A 7591-nucleotide genomic window follows, 5' to 3' on the forward strand; every position below is an offset into this window, starting at 1 on the left:
TCTAAATTTAGACCAAAATAAAGATATTTTTGGAAAAGTACAATAATTCTTACTAAAGTGCAAGAGATTTACAAGATAAATTGTTATTCACTATTTTCACTAAGTTGCATTTCATCTAAACATGTGTATATTTTTTCAGTGTTGTTTTCTTTTTTCTTTTTTTTCTTTCTTTTGTTGTATTTATTTGATTATTCTAAAATTGAGTTTTTTTTCTCCTTTCTTTTTCAGTCATATAGTTACTTATTTATTCTTGTGCCATATCATTGTAATATTGCATGCTTTTTTATGTAATAGTTAACTGGAGTTAGTATTTCAAGGAAACGGATAAATATAAGCTATATATACATGTAGCTTGTTTCCGAATCCTGTTATTACTGTGTATTTTGTATGATTATATATTTGTATTGATGATGAATAAATATGCTTAAACTAAAGCCTTAATCATGACGTATTACTCCTTTTGTTTTTTCCTCTCGGCGTGGGTGAGTGGAAACTATGATATTTTCTATGTCTTTTGGAATTGACTGTAATGACTGAAATTGACTCGCTTGTCTGGTTGTCGAGTACATTTTCATAATATTGATTCTTCTTCATCATCAGTCGTCGCTTGAAAGAAAACACCAAAGTAATTGATTAAAACTAAAACAAAGACTTCCACAAAACATTTTTTTTACACTGTGAAACACACAATGGTAAAGTACAGCAGACACAAATGACAAGTATATTTGAAAGACAGGTTCAAATGTATAAGGCTTATTTTTTTAAAATTTTTATTATTATTCATTGTGGCGCAGGTTGTTATTAGTTTTAGTTTATATATACCAAAATGCAAATTACAATTATACCACATTCATGACATGTATTTACATAAGCATAGTTCCATCAAAAACAGATGATAAACAATAAGAAATAACATAGATGCTTGCTATTACCATCAACAACTGCTATTCCCTGTTTTACCCTGGAACATATTTTGATATTTTAACCCTAGAATAGCTTCTGGCAGCCATAGATCTGTTATAGAACACCTTTAAAAACTTCTGCTCTAGAGGGGATTTTACTGTTCTATTTTAGGTTTGTTTTCAATGCTCAGAACAGTTCTCCTCAAGATTTGGAAAGCTTTATCAAGAGTTTAAAAATGAGCTGATATGTGTACATTATTTGCATTTTTTAAAATAGATTATCAATTTTGTTTAGTTTACACAAATACATTTTTATCAATTTTAAAACAATTTCCATAAGTCCTACCTAATCCAAATTGCGACTGGTCACGTCGGTTCCCGGTCACTTGTAAATCAGCTCTAAATCCAGTATCTTCGATATTTTCTCTGCAACAACCTAATTTGAATTAAACAAGTTACAATACAAAGCATATACAAAAGTACAATAAACTTATAATAATAAGAATATACAGAGGAATACGTATACAAGAGATGGTTAGAAAGTCCATTTACAGGTAAAATACGGATAAACTGGGTTTTTTTTTACAAAATTTACTTCTGGATACTATTTTATGATCATAAACAAGCTTCTGTTCAAGTTTGTAGAAATCCAGGATAGTTTAAGAAAGTTATTAAATTTTCAAAAACTTGAATCTTTTATTCTTTTGTTATCTAAACTACCCATCATATTCTAAACTGATCAGAAAATGATGAAAGACAAATTTGAATTCGATCCCTTGCTGTTTGTATCCCAAGTTTTTCTACAAACAAAAAAAGAAATCTAACGTGTATTCTTTCTTTCTTTTTGTATGTATCTTCAAATTCATATGAATTAATCATTTTAAAAATCAGTAAATACATATATGTACATTGATTAAAAACCTCGTTGAAAAACGTGTGTTTTCTTTTAAAGGTTCAAAAATATATCTTACATTTATTCCGACATTGTTTCATGATTGATCTGCACCTTTTATTTTTGTAGCATCCTGCGCATACCAATAAAACAACGATCCCTGTAACCAATCTGCAAATAAAAAATTATAGACGAGTGAAAACATTATTCACACTAACAATGCTATCTGTCGTAATACATTAATGTAAAATAAAAGCAACAGTAGTTGTTCAATAGTCACAAATAGATTTAGCGAAACCGAACCCGAGTTTCAGACTAACACCGACGGAAGCACATCATGAACCAACGAATAGAACAACAGAAACATTGACAAGCAACAAAAATAAACGCTAACATACAAAGAGACTTTCATATTCCTGACTTGGTACAGGACATTTTAAAAATAATGGTGGATTGAATTTGGTTGTATGGCTAGCCAAACCTCTAGCTTCGGAAATGTTACAAATAACGCTAAACCGACAACATTACGCAACAGGAATAGAGTAAAAATAAATGTACATTCAGGACTGTGAAAAAAATGAAGCAACTGAAGAAGGCCAATGGCCGAAACGTCTTAGAAATTGGTTAAATACTACAATTATGGAAAGCATGTTCCTTATTGGAATTATTAAAACAATGAAACATAAGAGACAAACTTGAGTGTATACTTCATTGTACTATGAAAGCTTATTTGGGTTATTCTATGCTTTAGAAAAAAATATAGCTCGTGGTAACGAATTTCGAATAAGTTATTAAGTAACAAGTGGCCAAGTTGACCCTTATCAATAGTTCATGGTCATAACTAATATTTTGTTTAGGTTCTGGTTTAAATAAATCTGTATTTGGGTAGGTTGATGCAAGCTTAATATCCTCTGTTTTGTGAATTAAGCTATTAGAGACAAATAATCCTTAACTACTATATATATATAGAAATTAAAATTGATCAGGAGTTGTCTCCCATAGACCTAGAACTATCCTAAAGATTTATGTAATTTCTCCAGGTCACAGTGGCACCCATAACAACTATGTTTTGTCAATAACTTGGTTTATATCAGGTTAATTAGTGTAAATGTGTATTCATGTGTTTTTTTTTGTTTAAATGTACTTTAATCATTCTAATCATTTTCTGTGCTTTATTTTGTAATTCATTTGATTGTATAGCTCAAATTTTGGACACCATGATTGGTTAATAAAATTATCTTATCTTATCTTATTATATTACTGTGTGAAAACGTTAGTTTTGAGCTATGAAAATGAAATAGTTCAAGCATTTGTCTGGTCAAGTTTTACAAAATTTCAAACAAATATTTATTACAGTGGGTAAGCATTCATTTGTCGACACAATCCTCTTTGTTCTATTGATAATTTAGAATCTTCATACAAGGTGGAGCACAAATGCAGTGCTAATTAATTCTATTAATGTGTTATGTGTATGCAAGTGGAGCATTCCATTGTGCTATATTCCAATTCGAAAAATTCAATCCAAGCTATTGGAGTATTGTCTCTCTTGAACAGTTGTATAATTTTATATTCACGTACAGTCATTTGATTTAATTTTAAGAAATTTCAAACTTTATGAATTCGATACATTTCAGTTTTTGCTATTGCTTTTTTTTAAAACATTGATGTATAAATATAATTTCAATCATTTCTTTTGAAACTATTAAAATTATCATACATCCAAAATGAGGAACCTTTCATGTTTTTTTAAAATATCATTCATAAACAAATAGCGAATTAATAGTTATCAAAGGTACCAGGATTATAATAAAGTACGCCAGACGCGCGTTTCGTCTACACAAGGCTCATCAGTGACGCTCATATCAAAACAAACAAGTACAAAGTTGAAGAGCATTGAGGATACAAAATTCCAAAAAGTTAAAACACCGCCCATGCAAGACATAACATAATTTTATTTGTTATAAACATATACACATTCATGGATCTACAACATGTCGATGCCTGTATCTATGCATTGCACCTAGTCATGTTTGTCTCGGAATGTTTATGAAATCGTAACTAAATCCAATGGATGTTGGATGTGTTCTTATTGATGAATAGGTCTTAGATGTATGTTTTGTCCGGATACTTTTTTAAGCCATTAACAACTAATAGCACAAATCATGCATATAAGACTGAATTATCTATCAGTGCACATCAAACATTCGTTTAGGATTTAGTGTAAAGACGCCATAAATAATTAAAGAAAAACGTGACCTTGTACAATGTTGACATATTGTAGATCGATGAACGTGTATATGTATATTACAATATTATTTAGTTTTCTTTTAATTAACTGACATCAAAATCAATATAAATACCAATAAAAACAATAGTCAATGATCTAATTACAGTATATACTTTGTTACCTTCTAGAATAAGTTTATTTAAAAGATCGATATGTTTACCAGGATCGTTATTTAATTTTCGGGCACGGTAAACAACATTAAAATTTCCGTAAAAATGATGATGTACTCTCCCGTTTGAATTAAGTTTTCTACAGGTAGAACCAAAATTCAAAACCAAATCTTTATATCTATGATAGAATTTAGTAAATGTTTTAAGTAATTTATAGTAACGACATCCCTGAATTTTTAAAATGTGCCAGTAATACATGGATTACGTTCGTTAAACTCAATCACGTCACAACAGACATGGGCATAGCGAACGAGCTGTGAAATATAAACACCGTAAGATTTGTCAACTAACGTTTATAGTTCGTGCTTACGGTGTACTGTTACATTAGTGTCCCAGGTTAGGGAATTGTTTGGATCCCGCTATCATGTTTAACCCTGAACATTCCGTTTGTATATGCCTGTCCCATGTCAGGAGCCTGTTATTCAGTGGTTGTCGTTTGTTGATGTGTTACATATTTGTTTTTCTTTCATTGTTTTGTACACATATTAGGCCGTTAGTTTTCTTTGTTTGAATAACTATTAATGAAAAACACAAAAACAATGCAGTCTTGCATAAAACTTGATTCGTGATATCATAAAACAGATTTGTCATTTTTGGGGCTGTTTATATCTGAATATGCGGTAAAGGCTTTGCTCATTGTTGAAGACCGTAGTACTACGATGACCTATAGTTGTTAATGTCTTTGTCATTTGGTCTCTTATGGAGAGTTGTCACTTTGGCAAAAATACACATCTTCTTTTCATATAGCACAGGAAATTACGGTCGTCTTAAATTCCTTACTCACAAGATACTTTGCTTAGTGATGCAATTTGCTCTCAGACAGATCCAGGTTACAGTCGAATTATAATATGAGGTAGCGCATTCAAGTGAACAACAAAACTGAATTAAATTGAAGCAGACAAATTGCCTAAATATAATTAAATTACTTGATTCCCAAAATACAACAACATGCATGATGTGACACATCTAACACAAACTCACACTAGATACACATACGCACAAACTCAAAATCAGAACATCATTACCACCACTTTCTTCCAAAATTTACAAGCTTATGTCAACTACTTTAGTGAGAAGTTATGATTAGAAACTTTATAAAGTATTTGAACTTTTATGCAAAAGACTATATATGAGAATTATCTCCCGATTACATGTATGATGAAACGTTGGGAAAAGATATCTAAAATTTATCACAAAGAGGGGACAGCAAACGATGTTGAGCTTACTTAACGTTAAAACAATTTTCAATTGAAATGAATTATAAAGATTTAGTTACCCATATCTAGTTATTTATTTGATATTATGAATTTTGATGACAATAGATAAACATGCTATATAATAGTTAAGGTAGTGAACCGGAGTGGACCTGTATAATGCCGAAATAGTTTAATACTTTAAGGGTGAAATTTAAATAAAAATGTTACTACATATACAATATGTCTGCTTGAAATATTTTCTACTTACGCATATAAAATAAAATCAAGCAGTTTCGATACAAATAAATTGACTCCTCCATGATTATCTTTATCTGAGAAAAAAAAAGAAACAAAATTTTTATGTAATTCATGGGTAAATACAGGTATTTTTGTTAATTATTTGAAATACACTAAAGCATGTCTTAATATATCTTTTATGACGGATTTATGAATGCCATAGATCAATCCTATGATACGTTTTTCATTGTAAATTAAATCTGTTTTAGGATAGCCCGAATCAAGTTTTATGCAAGACTATTGTTTTTGTGTTTTTCATTAATAGTTATTCAGTTTTAAAAATCAGGCACACAGTTATCTTGTAGTGCATTTCTTCTAGATAAAAAGCGCAAATTAGAAAAATCTCACCTGCGATATATATATATCCAAAAATGATTGTTAGGCGTAGTGTAATACTTTTGGGAAAAGATTATTTCAAAATTATAGAAGAGTCTATCTGATCTAACTCAAGATATGAATATATTTTTGTTTAAGGGCGTCTGTAAGTTAGTTTGATAGCTTCCCAATTGTTCACGTTATGAACAGCAAAAATAAAAGGATGAAAACTATATGTCCCTGGACCATCATATATATATTCCAGACCATATGAGTATTTGGACCGTACGCGTACCCTCTTGGTGAACTGAGACAAAAACATATTTTGTAGGTGATTTCTGTCTGTCGTTGTAGCAAAGCATTTAATATGATAGATTCAGACGACAGAAATCGTTATTCCTATTGAACTCTTTCCTATAATAAAGATCAAACAAACTTCAAACATAACCTTCACACACTTGTCAAACTTTATCCAATCGAAAGAGGTATTACATGCCAAATGATACTATAATTATGGTTACCATACCTGCGATTGTCATATTCCTCAATAGAACCTGTTTCCTGCTGACTTCAAATCCATATGTACAGGAATATTGGATATTCAAATCGCTTTCATTTAAACGTCTGATTATCAACAAAAACCCGTTCCTCCTTTCCCAGCCAGTGTATTTTGATTTTTTTGACCTGGTTAAATCTTTAACATCAATAAATATTGTTTTGAAATTTGGTATCCATTTCCCCCATCCTGCGCGTTTATCACAACAATTTTCAACTAGGCATATAAGTGATAAATCCTCACCAAATTTTGACACTTTCTGCAGTACCCTCCAATGAAGTTCATCTGAAAACCAAAAATCATATTTTTAAGTTTTATAAATCGTATGCCATAATTATTGGTTGGACTGTCATACAGATGATTTCCTTGATAGAGGGTTGTCGCTCACAAGGAAGCTCTTATTCCAAAGAGTTCCAAATGGTGAAGTTGAAATCATCCCTTCGTAAATTTTACAGACGCGATCACGATCGCGAGTTGGTTGACCGACCGAATTAGACGATTAATCGGGTTTGTAATAACATAAGCCACAAGGCGGATGTCACATGTGGAGCAGGATCTGCTAACCCTTCCAGAGCACTTGATATCACCCCAGTGTTTGATGGGGTTCGTGTTGCTTTGTCTTTAGTTTTCTAAGTTGTGTCTTCTGTAGTATTATTTGTCTGTTTGTCATTTGTTTTAGTATGGCGTTGTCAGTTTATTTTCGATCTATGAATTTGACCGTCGCTCTGGTATCTTTCGTCCCTCTTTTACTCTTACGTATACCAGCGTTAAAATTTACTCAAATTAAAAACAACAGAACAGATCATTAAAACTAACTATGAGATGAACAACAGGATTATCGACACGTAAGCAAAATTTAACAGCCGCATTAGCTAACGGACAAACTTAGGTTAGGTTTATGAGTTTGTTAAATATTTTTACTTCTTGTTTTTTTCCTACGCTACAGGGTAAATTAATTTACCACATAACACCCATG

The 7591-nt window shown here is 31.0% G+C and overlaps 1 long non-coding RNA gene across 1 annotated transcript; it reads right to left on the reverse strand.

Annotated features, from left to right (window-relative positions):
- Positions 1–434: 434 nt before the first annotated feature.
- On the reverse strand, positions 435–6891 carry LOC143055876 (uncharacterized). The gene is made up of 5 exons (XR_012972155.1): positions 6586–6891; positions 5716–5779; positions 1874–1965; positions 1249–1338; positions 435–606 (listed from the first exon to the last, which is right to left on the reverse strand). It is a non-coding gene; the product is annotated as an uncharacterized LOC143055876 (long non-coding RNA).
- Positions 6892–7591: the final 700 nt, after the last annotated feature.

Source organism: Mytilus galloprovincialis, chromosome 13, assembly GCF_965363235.1.
Source record: "Mytilus galloprovincialis chromosome 13, xbMytGall1.hap1.1, whole genome shotgun sequence".
NCBI lineage: Eukaryota > Metazoa > Mollusca > Bivalvia > Mytilida > Mytilidae > Mytilus > Mytilus galloprovincialis.